The sequence below is a fragment of the Callorhinchus milii genome, unplaced genomic scaffold (genome assembly GCF_018977255.1).
Source record: "Callorhinchus milii isolate IMCB2004 unplaced genomic scaffold, IMCB_Cmil_1.0 Scaffold1, whole genome shotgun sequence".
In the NCBI taxonomy this organism is placed as follows: domain Eukaryota; kingdom Metazoa; phylum Chordata; class Chondrichthyes; order Chimaeriformes; family Callorhinchidae; genus Callorhinchus; species Callorhinchus milii.
This window is the reverse complement of record NW_024704742.1, coordinates 32,970,048-32,987,379: the sequence shown is the minus strand read 5'-3', so window position 1 is coordinate 32,987,379 and position 17,332 is coordinate 32,970,048.

The window sequence follows — 17,332 nt, the reverse complement described above, 5'->3', positions numbered from 1 at the left end:
ACAAGCACATGAAAGGGAAAGATAAATAAAAATTTCATGTGTGACTCTTTTATCAGATTTGAAATCGTGAGTTGGGGAGTCTCTTTATAAGAGAGAGGGCAAATAGGATGAGTCAAAGGTTAATAGAAACACTTGGGTTGAAAATAAATAAATGAAAAGGCACTTGTTTCTATGGCAACTCTCTCATTGGATTCCAAAGTTCAAGGAAAGGAGAACTTCACAAATTGTTGGAAACAAGAGCACTTTACTGTCATTTGACATGTCAGAGTGATCAATAAAACTCAGCCAGCTGTGACACATCTACTTCTTTCCTGTCAGCTTTTGCCATTTTTTTCCAGTTTAATGGATTTGTAAAGTGGCTTCCTCTTCAGAACTCGCCTCAGGAATCAGGAAATCGTCCTGGGGTTCTGTGTCAGCATAGTTCATTTGTCTTCTGTTACTCCAGTAATGCTTGTTAAACCCAGCAGAAGATAAAACATATTTCCAATACTTCATTAATTTGTTTGCAGGTTAGTGAAATGCTTCAATTGTGATCTCATGTGCAAAACTTTATGAAACTATCTTATGAAACAGTCATGTGTCCGAGTACAGTTACATCCCCAACAGAGCACAAACTGCTGGGAAACTTTTTTTCAGGTGAATGGAAATAGTTCAGGGGGAAAATGTGACATGTGATAGCAGCACCAATAAATAATCACATCGACCAAAAATGTGGTAAAAAGCAGAGTGAATGGTTATTGAAGGGAACTTTTCTCGAGTCCACGGATAACTACTGACTGCATCTGACTGCATTCATGATCAATGTTGTAATTGTCATTGGTGATAACACCACCTGCTGAATGTTTACCCCTTTGTCTCATGAAGGATGTTGCATTTAAAGACATTTTTTCATACATACATACCAGAATAAGTAAGCTAATGAGAATTTAATAAATATCAGTTATTGTGCTTTATTACACTTAATCTAGGTCTTTAATTCGACTTGTTATGATGGTTTGTCTTAATACTTGCCTTTCAATGCAGCTTTTAAGACCATTTTCTCTTATAGCAGCATTATTAAACTGGAACAATTTAAGTCAGGTTGGGAAAAGCCAAGGCTTGGGGAAACAAATTGTGCATTGGAGCACTGTTGGATTTTAACCAACTAAAACTGTATTGGTTGTTGTATGTTGCAAGGTGCCTGACACATGCAGAAAGCCATCACTGTGATTAAGAGTATCCAAACCAAACTGAAAGTTCCATGCATCCCACCTACACATGGAAATCCCAGATATAGATGGTTGGAATGGAAGTGCACTCTTTCTCTGGAGGAACACATCCTGCTGACCTAATTACCAAAACTATTAATTGCAGGTTGGCAAGAGCCAAGGCTTGGCGGCCTCAGACTATGTTGGGGGTACTGATGGAGTCTAACCAGCTAAAACCGCATAGGAACACTCTCTAATTTAATTTAATCCTTGCATTTCATATAGCACTTTTCACGTCGGGAGGACGTCCCAAAGCGCTTCACAGAACACACTGTAAAGTGAATTGACTGTATATTTGTGGGCGAACGCGGCAGCCAATTGCACACAGCAATGTCCCACAAACAGTCGTAGATTGAAAATGACCAATTTATTATTGTTTTTGGCTTTGGAGGGATTATTATTAGGGGTGTGGAGTAAGGAAACTTGCCCAAGGTTTCGCCCTGCCTGGAATTGAACTCAGGTCACTCGCTTGCAAAGCGAGTGCTTTAACCACTGAGCTACAGGACTCTAGCAAGCTTTTCTGCTGATTGTCCAACTAGGAAAGCCGTACCCATCAGGGCCTTGCCTTGCAGGGTTAATGGGAGCTGAGTGGGAGGATTTCCTGTCCCCCATGACCAGTCAGCCCTTCCAAACCTTGCCGATGGCTTGGAAACTGAGAGCTGGAACTACTGCGCTTGTTAGTTCCTTCTAGACTTATTTCATATTTTGAAAGAGTTAACTGTTAATCTGAATGGAACTGTTATAAGAATAAGCACGCTGTTAGCCTGTTTAGTGTTGCCTCACACTGTTTGGACATGGATCGCAATGAGCCAACTAATGCCCCACAGATCTTTTTCAGCTTTCCTCTTGGCAACTTCTATGCAACCCATAAAGTGAATAGATGTGCTTTGTATTTTTCTTCCTATACATGGTACCTTGAATGCATTTACATTAAACTTTACTTGCTAGTGATCAGCCCAGATGCAAACATTATTAAGTTCTCTTTATAAGACCTCGACTGACTCTTCTGATTCCATAATGTCCCTTGATGTGATAAAATCTGCAATTTTAATTACTTTACATTGAGTCTGTGGATTCAGGTCATTTATGTATACTAGGAGCAAGAGGCCTCCCAGCAAGGAACCCTGAAACGCTTCAATAAATAGCTCTATACTCTTTAACCTGGAACTCCTTACAACTACTCTCCGGTTGTATCCTTTCACCAATTACTAAATCCTTGTCCATATCTTATCCTTGATACTCAGTGGCATTACTTTGTTAAGGGATCTCTCGTATGGTATTCTGCCATAGGTCATTTGGAAATCTATGTATACTATGACACACAAACTTCACTGATTTTATAATATCACCCTCTTTCAAAAGAAGGTCTGTTTTTAGTGTTTATTTTAGTTGTAGAAGGTTAACGTTAAAGAAACAAAGCTATTCCTTTGCATTTGAACAGTTTATTTTTTGTAACATTTAAGGAGAAGTGGTTATCCTGAGGTAAGTGTGATCAGGGGCCAAAATGCCTTTTTCCATCCATTCTATTTGGCCCCATTGTAGTTTTTAAGAATAGGTCTGCATAGCTGTTGAAGATATCATAAACATTAGGTTCAACCTATCTTCCTTTCTTGCCCCTGGGGATTCAGTTGGATCTTCCGAGAGACAACTGATTGGCCTCATCAGTGGGTATAATGGTAATTGCTACCAAGAAAATCTAATTCTCAACTAGAAATGATCATTTGTCCAGAAAAAGGAAAGCCTGTTGGACTTCATACCACCTAATGGGATGACATTTACCTACCACCACCAGCAAAATGAACATTCTATTTGGAGTTGGCTGCAATTACAGCTTGATTTGGCTCATGTTACAAAGAGGCCCATGCATATTCGTCTGTTTCAATATTCTATAGGGTCCAGAATCCTGAAAGGAAAAAAACACCTTTTAAACATCAACACTTGTTTAAAGTTGGTAATTGGATGCCATTCCAAACTCCCCCTGGAGCCTGGATTGTTAGTTTATTCCTATTCCTTCCAATTGAATGCATTTCTGGCATATATATGCTTTGAGCAATAATTCATTTTGAATGCTGGTGGCCTACAGTGTTATGATATAGATATGTATTAGATATATATCATACATATATATTGTTTTACTACAAATTAATGCACACAAATGATTTCTATTTGTTACAGTTGCTTAGTACTGTTCAAGTAACAGCAACATAGCCACAGTAATTTTACGAGTTCTCAGGAACTAGTCTGATGTGATAAAATAGACTCAGATAGGTAGATTGTCAAATAATGCTGGAAAGTTTTGAAATTGGGTTTAAAATCTCCTGAACCCACACTACAAAGTACTTGCACACATGGGAAAAACTCTATAATAATTAATGGATTTCAGGGAAATGGGAAGTGATGGAGATCTTACAAGCATAAAACTCTCCTCAAAATTGGGCTAGTGGGAACTGGCTAAGCTGTAACCTTTAGGAAATGGAAATCCGAGACGTTATTTCAGCTGAGACTAATGAATCAATTTTCAATCATACAAAAAGTTTTGTTTAAACTATGAGTTGTTGGACACATATACAAATATATGTTTAAATCTGCTGACCAGTCTCTAGCTGTTAATGTTTATATTGTAGTGTCAAATAGAAACCAGGTTACCACTGATCTGTTGTCTTACCCTATAACCTTATTGTGTGGACTGTTTCCGTGAGCAAAGCAATTATGTTCTTCAGGATTAGGTGCCAATGTGAAATGCTCAGTAGTTTCTGTAATTGCGGGTTCTCAGGAGCACACTTTAGAGTGACATAATTTAGCAGTAAAATAATGGAATAATCCAGCTGTTCTTTATTGTTTCTTCAGCTGTTGATGCCCTACAATGGAAATCAAAACCTTATGTTTCTTATGTTTCCATTGAGGATGAAATAGCCATTTTTTGCTTCTCTACAGATTGACACTATTGTTACTTAGGCATAATCCCTTGAGGAAAATCCTGCTAGGTTTTAAGCAGTAATTCTGCTACATAGTAATAATAATCCTTGCATTTGATATAGCACCTTATCACATCTTCAAGATATCTCAAAGCACTTCACAGAATACACTATAAAGTGAATTGATTGTATGTTTTGTGGGCGAAACACAGCAGCCAATTGCGCACAGATAGACCAACGCAGCCAACTGCGCACTATATCACGAAGATAGACATGACATTCAGCACTGACCATGTAGTACATAATATGTATAAGGTAGCACATTTCAAGCTTTAAAAGCTTTTTTCATGGGCAATAAATGGCTTTTAATTACCTGACTCCTTTTGTTGAATATCAAAGACCTCAAGTGTGTCCCACTTTCCCCTGAATTAAAATAATCTTGAGTATAGGCTTGGTGTGACTCACACAGGCAAGATAACATTCATTCAAACACATGCTTTCATGTTGTTCCCTATTAAAGAATCAAGACAATTTGGAGGGAAAAGAAGTTATATGGGCAAATTTTATTCATAAATGCTATTAAACAAATGAAATTATCAAAATCTTCTCTATTTCTATTTTGGCTCCCAGCACCAGCTCGGGTGCCAAGCCAGTACTGTTAGTTGCTTTGGGATATCCTCCCGATGTGAAAAGAGCGAGATAAATGTAAATTTGTATTGTATTGTATTTCATACTTGTAGAGCACAGGGTCATCCTTACAATATGTTTTCCTCACCAGCTGCATTTCCCCATAAGTGTGTAAGCGTTTCCATATTTTTTGTTCTGTGGCGTGTTGTATTATTCAGACAGAAATAATTCATTGTCACAATGAGGATAAGCTGATGAACTATTCAGTAGCACATGTTTACATTCAGAGCATTTTCTTTATGCTGTGTCTAACTGTGAGCTACACAGCTTCCTTTTTTATTACTGTGCTGCCTAGCTTACTCTGCAGGAGAACATTTGGATAAAGATTTGTTTTCTGGTATATCCAATGGAGAAATGCATGTGCTATGCTGCTGAGAAAAATCAGTCTGTTTTGGGTTTTGCCAGATGTATTTGGTGATGCTAAAACTGACCTCATTGTCCCTGGGCTAGGGAGAGGAAATCTCCCCAAGGTTTCTGCTCCTGACTGCTATTTTACTAAAAAGTGTGGAGACGTCAGTTTAAGAGCAGCTCCTGCTCTGCTCTGCTGTCCTCCACAGTCACATAGCTTGTCTTTATTTGTACAGTGTATTTATTTTACTTGTACAGTGAAGAACGCTCATCACATCAATGAGATACCATTGACCTGGCAAGTGGAATCATAACCCAATAAGATTCACCACCTTCACCACCGGAAATACAATTTACAATTTGCATTTACAAAGTGCCTTTCGCATTGGGAGGCCGTTTTACACTGCTATCTCGCACTCAAGCAGGGGGTGGGTGGGATCTGAAGAGGGTGAGAAGGGGAAAGATCATCAGATTGATTTGACTGAAGAAGACCCTTCAGATCATCTAATCTCATTCCTTCACAATACCCCTCCCATCATAGTATCAAGCTGCTTTCTAAATAAGTCCAGTATACAGGCCTCAACCGTCCTTTCTGGCAATCAACCTATTCCAGTCATTCATTTCTTTCTGAGTAAAAAAGACCGAAAGTACAGCTAACAAGGTAAGTTTCAAAAGGAAGAAAAGTGGATGAAATAAAATTCAGTTTCCTTGTACTGAACAGTGGATTAATTTGAAACAGTGGAAGCACAGACTGACCAGTTTCAGGACCAAATCATAGTCTTAATTAGAAAAAATATGGTCCAGAGTAAATGGTTAATAAGCAAACTTAACCTCTAGAGAAATCACTGTAATTATTCTATTTATGTATAAATTAGTGTATGATTCTTAAAATATCCTGGCTCCAGAGACTCAAACTAGAAATTAAGCCAGACCTCTCTAACTCTTTGCTTCCTGAACTTTCATGTTACATTTAATTTATGCCAGTTCTTCAGAGTCAGTTACACCATGATAATTAAATAATCCTTGCATTTGATATAGTGCCTTATCATGTCATCGAGACATCTCAAAGCACTTCACAGGATATACTGTAAAGTGGTTTGACTGTGTATTTTGTGGGTGAAACATGGCAGCTTTTTGTGCACAGCAATGTCCCACAAACAGCTATGGAATGAATGACCAATTTTATTTTTGGGGTTGTTGGCCTGGACATCGGGAGAAACCACCTTCTCTTTTCAAACAATGCCACGGGATCTTTAACATCCACCTGAACAGGCAGGCGGGACCTCGGTTTAACGTATCATCTGAAGGATGGCACCTCTGACAATGCAACATATCTCCAACACTGTATTGGAGCGTCATGTTAGATTTATGTAATTCTGCGTCCTGATGTGGAGCTTGAACCTAAAACCTTCTAACTCAGAGGCGAGAGTGTTACCACTGAGCCAGGCTGACACACAGAGTTTGAAATCTTTTATTGTGCCACTGTGGCAAAGCATTGCTTCATTTCGTTTTCTTAGAGGGTTGTGTTATAGTTTCCAATTATAATCGGTAAATCAGTATTCATCGGGTTTTCCACNTTTTTTCCAAAGTGAGCAAAATTAATTCCTTTTTTTTACAAAAATGTTTGACTTCCAAGTCATAAGGTTGCTATGGACATCACTTCCTGCGCACTGAGCATCTTTGCTTTGCAGACACTGGATCAAATCTTGCATTTGATATCCCATGCTATCATGTCTTCAAGACATCTCAAAACATTTCATAGAATTTTACTGTGACTGTGCATTTGTTGGCTATTGTGACAATCAATTTTCTCAAACCGTCATGAAGTGCATGTCTAATTTTATGTGGGGAATTATAAGCCAGGACATTTTGTTCTTCTCTTTTGAAATAGTGCCACAGGATTTTTGTCGTTCACCTGAACATGCAGTTCAACATCTCATTGGAAGGATAACACCTCTAATGAGGCAAGATATCCCTAACATTTCATTGAAGTATCAGTTGAAACTATATGAGTTCATCCTCCTGATTCCTTCTTTCCTTCCTCCCTCCTTCCACCCACCCCCAATGACAATTTCCTGGGGATATTTCACATTTATCTACAAGCTTGTTAATTCTACTTTTAATAACTTCCAAAACCTAATATCTTTAAGTGGTGAATGCAGCTGTAAACCATTGCTCTGCATCTATGATCTGTTTAATAGTGTATGTTTGTTATAAAACTGAATACCAATGCCAAATTTTCCGTTTGTGTGAGGCTACTTGTTTATGTCGAGAAATTACAGTATTGCTTGAGAAATACTGGGGGGACTTCCATTCTTTCCAATTACATTCAATAATGAATCTTCTGTTCTACAGACATCTATGCTGCACCATGCCATAAGTCCCTGTTTCAATGTATTTCTTGAACAAGAGCTTCAAGGCCAATCGTAAGCTTTGCTTGTGTGAACCCTCTACCTCAAATTGCACATGCACAGTTCAGCACGCATCATGAGAGCCAAGTAATTGAATGTGATCCAAAACAGTCTGATGGATGACAGAAATATACATGTGCTTGTAGACAGTTGCTAACTAACTAGGTGTTCCTCAGTGCAATTAAACTTTTGTGTATTTTCACATTTTTCCAAAATCTTAAAATTAAATCTCACAGTTTACAGGGTTTTTCTGTATTACTTCTGCTACTCAAATTCAATCCCTAAGATTAACTGCACTAATGCAGAAATTTATATTCTAGAAGGGCACAATTTATCGACAGTACAAGAGCAGCTGCATTTCAAAATAATTCATTATGTGAAGCGTTTTCAATTTTTTAACTCGATAAGTGGCTACACCAAATGTATTTTCTTTACTAATAGATATATGGCAATATTAACAGACAGGTAAACATTTCATCCCGAGGTACACATTAGAACCTTTGACAAAGTACAGTTATAATGGGATATCTGATTAGTGGCTGACATTGCTGCAGGTGAGGAATAGGAGTGTATGGAATTCTCAGCTTGGTTTGGATACTCTTAAACATGGTGATGGATTTTCGCATGTGTCAGACACCCGGCTATCCAATTAATTGGAAAGATTGATATTGAAGAGTTCCTGTAGAGAAAAATAACTAATGAATGACAACTAGCTCAGCTTTAGAATAGAGTGAATGCGTGTGACTAATCTCATACACCTTTTTCAGGAGGTGATAAATTGACATTGGGGAAACCTTATGAAGTGATGTATCTAAATTGCCTTTGAGATACATCAAAGGTTCACAGTGGACTCCTTCACAGACAAATGTTGCCTTCTCTTTGGTGGTCAGCTCTGGCTCTTTTTCATCAGTTTGAGCAAATCATGATATCTCAACACTTTATGATTCATATATTTTGCTCAATCTCTTTTGCCAGTATTAGCTCTCCTTGAGTGTTCTCTCTGTTCTACCTGAAGTGTGTTCCTTGCCTTTCTTCTGCATTGCCACTTGTGTTTGATTACTCTTCCGCTTATACCACTTCCAGTCCTTAATAGCACAATCACTGTACTGTAGCAGGCATAGGCATCAATGAGCACCAGATGTATTTTTGAACAAACCACTGGCTGGAATATGTGTTTTCTGATCACCATCTTAGATGCCAGGAGCTTAATGACCTTCACTAAATAAATAGACCATTTTATATTATTTTTCCTGGAAGTGATTCCCCACCCAAGCTGCAAATAAAGGTTTTTATATTTAGGTCACTTCTTGGCGCCTGCTTGCCCTGGAGGAAAGTGACTGCTTTCATTTTTGTTTGCTTTCAACTGATGCAAATTGCTTTTGATAACATAAAGGAAGAAAGGGACAAAAAAGGCCATTCAGATCATCAAGCAAACACCTTCTAATGAATCGTGCACAAGCTGATGTTTGTTAGTCTCACTGCAGTGTACTTAAACTTAAATCTTCAGGGAGAAGTAAATAGCCACAGGTAAGATTGCCTGCTAGGAAAGGAAACTGTCAAATCTCTCTCTGATCTTAATCAAGTCAATACTTCAGAGGCCCGAAATGGTCTTAATATTTTAATCGTGTAGAATTTTGGAAAATTATTTAAGTTCAGTATCAATCTTGGAATCACGGTGGAAAACCAGCTTCAAAATTAAGATTGAAATGAACAACTTTCCAAAATTTTGTCATCTTACATTTTAAGACAACGACTAAAACTGTGAGAAATTTTGGGTCTTAGAACTCAGTCTCATGTTAATTCAACATTGACCGGTGTCATTGCATGGGTGATATTCCCAAAATTCCAATTCAATGCTAGTTAGTTTTCACTAAACTTTATCTGTCTGTCAATTTATTGATGCTACATCTATAATTCCTGTACATTACTGCCTGTTTAAGAACTCTCCAGAACACGTAGGGCAGCTGCCAATATGTCAACTAACTATTAAGCGCTTCATGATCCTCCCCTATGAGAAGGGGGCTATATAAATGAAGGTTGTTGTTGGTCTTGTCGAGGTGGATCGTTAAATGGTTAAGAATACCATTGAATGTTAAGAGGTATAAGAAAGTCATAAGGCTAAGCACAGGACTAGATTAAACAATTAAACATTGTTGAATCTCAGTTTTAATTAATTTATAGATGATGAAATTTGGGAAAAAATAATCCCCCCCACCCACTTCCAGGGTAAACTTGGTGAAAGTTGGCATTTATTTTAGAACACTGGGTACTCAAGAAAGCAAGGAAAATACTAACAAAACAGTTGCTTTTGTTGACTAGCACAATTATTCATACCGTAGAGAGTTTAGTATCCACATTAATTAGTATTGGTCCCATTTCAGATAAGCAAACAGTGCGGATAATTGAATAATTCTCAACTAAAACTTACTTAGCCTGCCAGTGTAAGAAAACGAGGAGATGAATCATTTTTTAACACTAATAACAGCCAAAACACCAAATAAATTTAACAGACCTATTGTGATCAAATACATTTGCTTCCAAAATAATCGAATTCCCAAAATAGAGGTTTTTTTTACTCTTCAACACCAAACAGGAATTTAAAATGAAACCAACCAAGCTATTCTAACCTTATATAGAGGATAATAATTTGAGATTTAACCTGAATATCTGAATAAGGTTTAATATTATTAGCATCAGTTGACGGGAAAACATACTGAGTTGGTGGTGAGCAACTTTGCTGAATGAGAGCTGCTTGATGAATCTCTGAAGGAAATAGGATGAAAAGGAACAACTGCAAAAAATGGAAGCAGTGAGCTGCCATTTGAAATAAAAGCATTATTGCTAAATAACATGTCAAATCACTATCCCAGATCATACCTTAATGAGATGTATCAAAATCAGGCAATACATTTCTGCAAAAAGTGGAGTTGAGAGACTTACAATAAGGAACTTATTAATTGTGTATGGTTGACATTATAGGATGTTTCAGTCAATAAGAATAAATCTCTGTGAGAAACAACTGATGGCATGCCAAATCCTTGTACGAAATAGAGGTCTCAGCAGAATTCTTTGAGAAGAAAGACTATTCCAACCAGTAATGAGGGTGTCACAGTGAATTCCTCTGACAACCGAAAGTCTCTAGCACTGGGAGAAACAGGTGCATTTGCAATGAGTCAATTAGAGACAAAAGGATCGTAAGAGGGAATTACTGACAGAAACATGAGTATCATGGAGAAATTCTTAAAGGAATGAGAATGGCACAGTGAACAATTGGTGGGAAAACTGTCTGTTTTAATGAACAGTGCTGTCTCAATGACAGAAATTCCAACACAATTTTGCCTAGCATTTCATTGTGATGCAGAAAGCTGAGTACCAGATTTACTTGAAGATACTATGGATACACAACATAATTTCCACACATTATGCAACTGGCATCACAGCCTGGATCTATTAGTCTAGCCTCCCCATGTTTTAGTACTATGGTTAGATGGGCTGTTTGCTGCAAACATTTGGAAGATATAAAATCTGTCTATTTACATGCACAGAATAATGCTGGAGCCCCAATGGCAGCACTGTTCAGCCCTCAAGCTTGTTTCAGCAGGATCTCCTCTGTATGTATAATAAATCAAGGCCGTTTATATTAAATACAACAAAACTCAAAGCATCCATGATTACAGTCACTCATTTTCCCCACAGTCCTTGTCCGAAAGATAAAAGCTGAAAAAACAGAGGAGCAAAACCTTGGAGTGGCTCATGGAGAAAGTAAAATAATCCTTGCATTTGATACAGCGCCTATAATGTTGAAATGTTCCAAAGTGGTTTACAGTAATTACAGTCAAGTGTAGTGACTGTGTATTTTATAGGCGAATGCCGCAGACAATTGGTGCACAACAATGTCCAACAAACAGTCAGGAGATGCCCTTAACCACTCTGCTCTTTTTGAACAGTAACAAGGGCTCTTTAATGTCCACCTGAATAGGCAGATTGAACCTTGGTTTAACATCTCATTCAAAGGGTGGCCCCTCCGACAGTGCAGTGCTCCTCCAACACTCTCCTGGAGTGTTATCCAAGACAATGGGCCCACTAAGAATAAGAATAAGAATAATCCTTGCATTTGATATAGCGCTTTATCACATCTTCAAGACATCTCAAAACGCTTCACAGAATATACTATAAAGTGAAGTGAATGTATATTTTGTGGGTGAAACGCGCAGCCAATTGCACACAGCCATGTCCCACAAACAGTTGTGGTTTGAGTGACCAAACTATTATTTTTTAAAGGAATTATTACCCCCGGAAAAGTGATCCACCAATCGACTAACAACCGGGTTCCTACTTACTGCTAGGTAAACAGAGGCGTTTGGAGTTAGGAAACTTGCCCAACGTTTTGACCTGCCAGCAATGGAACCCAGGTCTCTCGCTTGCGATGTCAGTGTACTAACCACTGAGCTACAGGTCTCCACACTATTCCCAAAGTAGGTTTTCATCAAGTTGGATGAAATTATCTATCTTGCCTGAAAACAGTGTGATTTTGGCAAAGATTCCCCAGAAGAAAACAGCCAAATAATTCACTTGTAGTGCTGTTGCCAACAGCAGGCCTGCCTTGGGCAGCAATGCTGCATTGATAATAACAACAATAATCCTTACATTTGGTAATGTTCCTTGTTTTGTGGGTGAATACCCCAAAAATAATTGTATTGGGGCTTGTACATCTGGAAATGGTTTATGTCCCTTGTGAGAGGTACCAACTCTCTTGACAGTGAGTAAATAGTCCACTCTGCTGTTGGACAGTGTGATGGCTGACTATCCTTCGGAGATTGCTCTAAAATGTGATAGTGTCAGGAATCTGCAGTCAAAAGATGGTTTCTGCAATTTCTGCAAAGGTAATGTGAGAGCACTCATTTAGCAGTGACTGAGTTGAACATGATTACAAGCATTTCTCTTCATAGGCCGGCACATCCAATGGTGGCCACACACAGCTTTGGGCCCAATTTGTTGCATAAAAATCAGGCGAAGAGCTGTATGTGTGTGTGGTGGGGATGTGGGGCGGGGTCGGGAGGGACTGAGGGTCGTCATATTTGCAGCCGGACATCAACTGGGCAGAATGTCCTTTGATGTGTTGACACAGAAAGTTCACCATTGCTAGTGGGCAGCTTGATTTGGGTATAAACTAGTGCAGGTTTGATTAACATTTAGAAGGGAGATTGATAGATACCAAACGGGAGATTAGATTCTGTTTCAGAATTTCAGTATTGACTTTGTATTGCTCTGAAAGCCCAGCAGGACATTTTCTGAGTAGATATTCTGATTAATTCCTGTGGATGGCAAGGCCTTGTGCTTACTCACTGGGAAATAGCTCCAATAATTACTTTAGATCTCATTTCATTTAATCCTGAAACTTGATTGCTGAGAATGATGCAAATGTCAATATTTTAATTTAAAAACAAATGAGATTTCATAACATTCATATCCTCACAGACCCAGAGAAAATAGGTAGAAAGCACTATGATGTCTGAAGCTAATGCTGTTTGTAACCTACACAGACAAAGGGTTATTCTTTCATTCATCCATCAGTGGACAACGTTTCTACTGCCTTCCTGAAAATGGGGGCAGACACTATATGGATGATTAATATTGTTGAGTTAAGCCAGGAATCCAGTTAATTTGCAGTGTAATGCCATGATCAGCAAAACCCATGCCCATTGTAGATTGGCTTGAGACCTACACCCTGATTACTGGATATACTTCTGGTCACACGGTTTTGTAGAGAGGAACAAGGTTTATCCCCAGTGCTAAAGGAATTATCTATGACAAATGACCAGGTAAGCTAGGGCTGCTCGGTTTCAAAAGCAGATTTCTCCGAGAGGACCTTTTAACAACAACAAAAACAACAAATTACATTTGTATATTGCCTTTCAGATTGGGAAGACGTCTCAAGGTGCTGGACAAACAAGGATTTGCATCCGAGCTGGGGTCAGGAGGTTTGAGGGCAGGGAGGGTGAGGGTTGGAGAATGACTGAAGGTGCGATCGAAGAGGAATGTCTTGAGATGGGCCTTGAAAGAGGCAAGGGAGGGGATGAGAGGGAGAGAATGTGGGATGGAGTTCCAAAGAGTGGGGCAGAAAGGCTGAAGGACGCCCTCCGATGTTGGGGCAGGCCGGGTGGGTGACATGAAGCAGGCCAGAGTTCACTGAACGCAGGTAGTGGACAAGCTGATATGGAGTTAGCAGGTCACATAGGTAGGCAGGAGCAAGGCTGTACAGAGCTTTGAAGCCAAGGATGAGCATGTTGAACTCTATCCTCTGGGGGATGGGGAGCCAGTGGAGCCAGGCAAGGGTGCGGGTATTAGGTTTTAAATATATAAATTAATAATAATAATCCTTGCAGTTAATAATAATAATAATCCTTGCATTTGATATAGCGCTATTCATGTCTTCTAGACATCCCAAAGCGCTTCACAGAATATACTGTAAAGTGAATTGACTGTATATTTATGGGTTGTATATTTCATATAGTGCCTTATCATATAGTGCCCTGGGATGTCTTTCCGAAGTGAAGGGCACGATACAAGTGTAATTTGTTGTTGTTGTTATTGTTATGATGTCCTTGTCCAGCTAATTGTTAGCATGTGGCTGGGATGTGTGAGGCTCCATCATGTATCTGTCACGTTAACAGAGCTATCAAGAAATATCTGGTTCCAGCTCACACAGTATGGGCAAAATTGAGTTTTGTCTTAACACTGACATGGGTAAATAGAGCCGGTAAGAAATTCCTGGGGGTGGGGTAGAGGAAATCATTCATCCACACAAGGTTTAATTATCATCAGAGTGGAAATTTCGGTGATAACAAGAAACTAGTGTTACCAGTTCCTACTCTTACTTCACCTGGTTGGTAGTAAAGTGTAGTGGTTGTGCCGTTCATCCTATTCTGACAGTCGTTAGAATTAAAGTATTTGCCTAACTCTCAACACCTGCTTTGTGCTACTGAAGAGAAGCATTGGTAAAAGCCCAAATAGTTTTAATGATGCAACACAGTTGGACAAGTGTGAGTGTATACCTCCTTAAGGTGTCTGGTGGAGGGCTTTTTTTCCTAGACTGTTTGAGTTTGGTCTAGTGATCACAAAGAGTCAATGTTGTGTGATCTGTCCACTTCAGACATTCACTGACATCAGTAATTAAGCTCCATTATTCCGTCACATTAGCAGAACTAACAAGAAATCTCTGGTTCCAATTCGTCCACTATGGGCAAACTTGAGGATTTGCTTAGTACTGACATGGGTGAATGAGCTGGTGAGAAAACCCTGGAGTTTATTGTGTGGTGATAAGTGCTCCAGGCAACCTGTCCTATCTGTCCAGTAAAGCATGCAGGATGCTGAGCTACATTGTCAAATCAGTTGTGTTGAAAACCCAATAAGTCATTCTTGAGCTCGAGTCAACCGACACTCAGCGTATGGGATACAGTTCTGGTCACAGGGCAAAGAGGTTTTGTAGAGGAGAGAAACAAGGTTTATCCCTAGTGCAAGAGGAATGATCTAATAATTTGGTCACTCAATCCACAATTGTTTGTGGGACACTACTGTGTGCAATTGGCTGCCATGTTTCGCCCACAAAATGTGGAGTTAATTCACTTTACACTATTTTCTGTGAAGTGCTTTGAGATATCTAGAAGATGTGATAAGGCACTATATCAAATGCAAGGATTATTACAATTATGACAAATAACCAGATAAATTAGGGCTGTTCAGTTTTAAAAGCAGGTGTCTCAGAGAGGACCTTTTAAATATATAAGCTAATAATATTTCTTGCATTTGATATAGCACATTATCACATCCTTGTACTGACTAATAATCCTCCAGGTAAAATTGGTCGTTGCTGTTGGTTGATTGTTTCGGGGAAATTTCTGTGTGAAACCTGATTGCTGGGTTTGTCCACAAAAACAGTCACTGCATGTGATAATAGTGAAGCACATTCAAATGTTTCAGGATTGTAAGGCAAGGCACTGTAAAATGCTAAGTTCTTACATGACTACAAGGGAGGAGCGAGCAGCAGCACACAATCGATCGCCGAATGGCCTTCTTATTTGCTATCATTTCTATGTTTCTTTGATAGTCTATGTTTATTTGATATTGGCAAAAAAATGTGAATGTCCATATCTCCTTCAAAATGCAAGAATTATTATTATTAATTTTTAGTAGATTTTTAAAAAAAATAGAGGCAATCAGTAACTGTGAATGGAAACAAAACTCTAATCTTTCATGACATAAAGCAATATAACTTGCAGTTTCAATGAACAGTTTTGTTCTGTTTCCATAATTTGCACAGACTACCCTTGAGAGGAAATGGTAGCATATTTTAGAAACTTTGATTAAATTCCTGAGTGAATCTATGGCAAGCTGTCTTTTCTCTCCCTGCCTCTACCCGTCTCTCAGGCTGAATAATTACAATGGATGATATCAAGTATGGACCTTCAGAATTAATAAAGTATCAACACAACCAACATTATAAACACTCAGTGGGGCTCCCTGATCTGAGAGTACAATGTTTCCCAATGTCTACACCAATTCCAGATCTGCCAACAGACAGGAACTGTGACATGGGTGAGGGGAATAGATAATATAGGTGCAAATAGGTAATTTAACCTATAGAATATTAATAATAACAATCCTTGCATTTAATATAGGGCCTAATCATGTCTTTGAGACATCACAAAGCGCTTCACAGAATATACTGTAAAGTGAATGGACTGTATATTTTGTGGCTTATTTCATAAAAACGGAAATAGAGAACATGGATTTTAAATCAAAATTCCTCAAGCAGAGCTGGAGGTTTTCCCCTGCACACATACAAGGTAACCCAGTTAGAATGCATCCCAGTTGTGCCGGCTTTGCTTAGAGTGTGGGTCTATTGTGGATCTGTGCTATGTTAGAAGTATGGTACCTCTAGCTTCAAGCTCTGACTCGCTGGCTTCCTGCACTAAACAATGGCTGACTCCTGGGTTGTTAGGTTGCTGCTTCCATCACTTTTTGCACATTACACTCATGTACGTGATTTACAGAAAGCGCCTTTGACATTACTTTGAAGTGTAGGATGTAATGTCAATGGCAAACTAACATCTTGGAAGCAGGACTGTATCCATTTGTTTTTGCAGACCCTTTAGACACCGAGTTTAATTTTTTTGTTTCCAAGACAGCGTTATACTGTAAATGAGTTGCCCTGCTGTAAGCACGTGAAACAGAATCCTAACAAAATCAACTTTCATCCTGGCTTAATTGTTGCCACTCTTGCCTCTGGATCATAGTTGTGGGTTTGAAAACTATTTGGAACTTGATCTTCGAGCCCAAGTTGAAATGAAACGTTAAGTAAAGTTCCTATCTGGCTATTCAGTCGATGCTAAAGATTTTGTAACATTATTTGAGAAGAGAGAAAGAAATAGCTCCCAGTGTCCTAGTCAACGAACATCCACATAAATTGGGCATTCACGTTCACTGTTTTGGGCACCATGCTGACAGAAAAGCCTGTCACATTTATCTACAAATATACAGTCACTACACTTTACAGAAATCACTTGTAAACCACTTTGAGACAGCTTGATATTATAGTGATTATGTCAGATGCAAGATATGTTGTTATGTATTATTACTTAAAGACTTAAAAAAACTGAATAAGGATCATCTTGTGAACAGTATTAAACAATTTAGCAATAGCTTCAGATTGAGATGAACAACT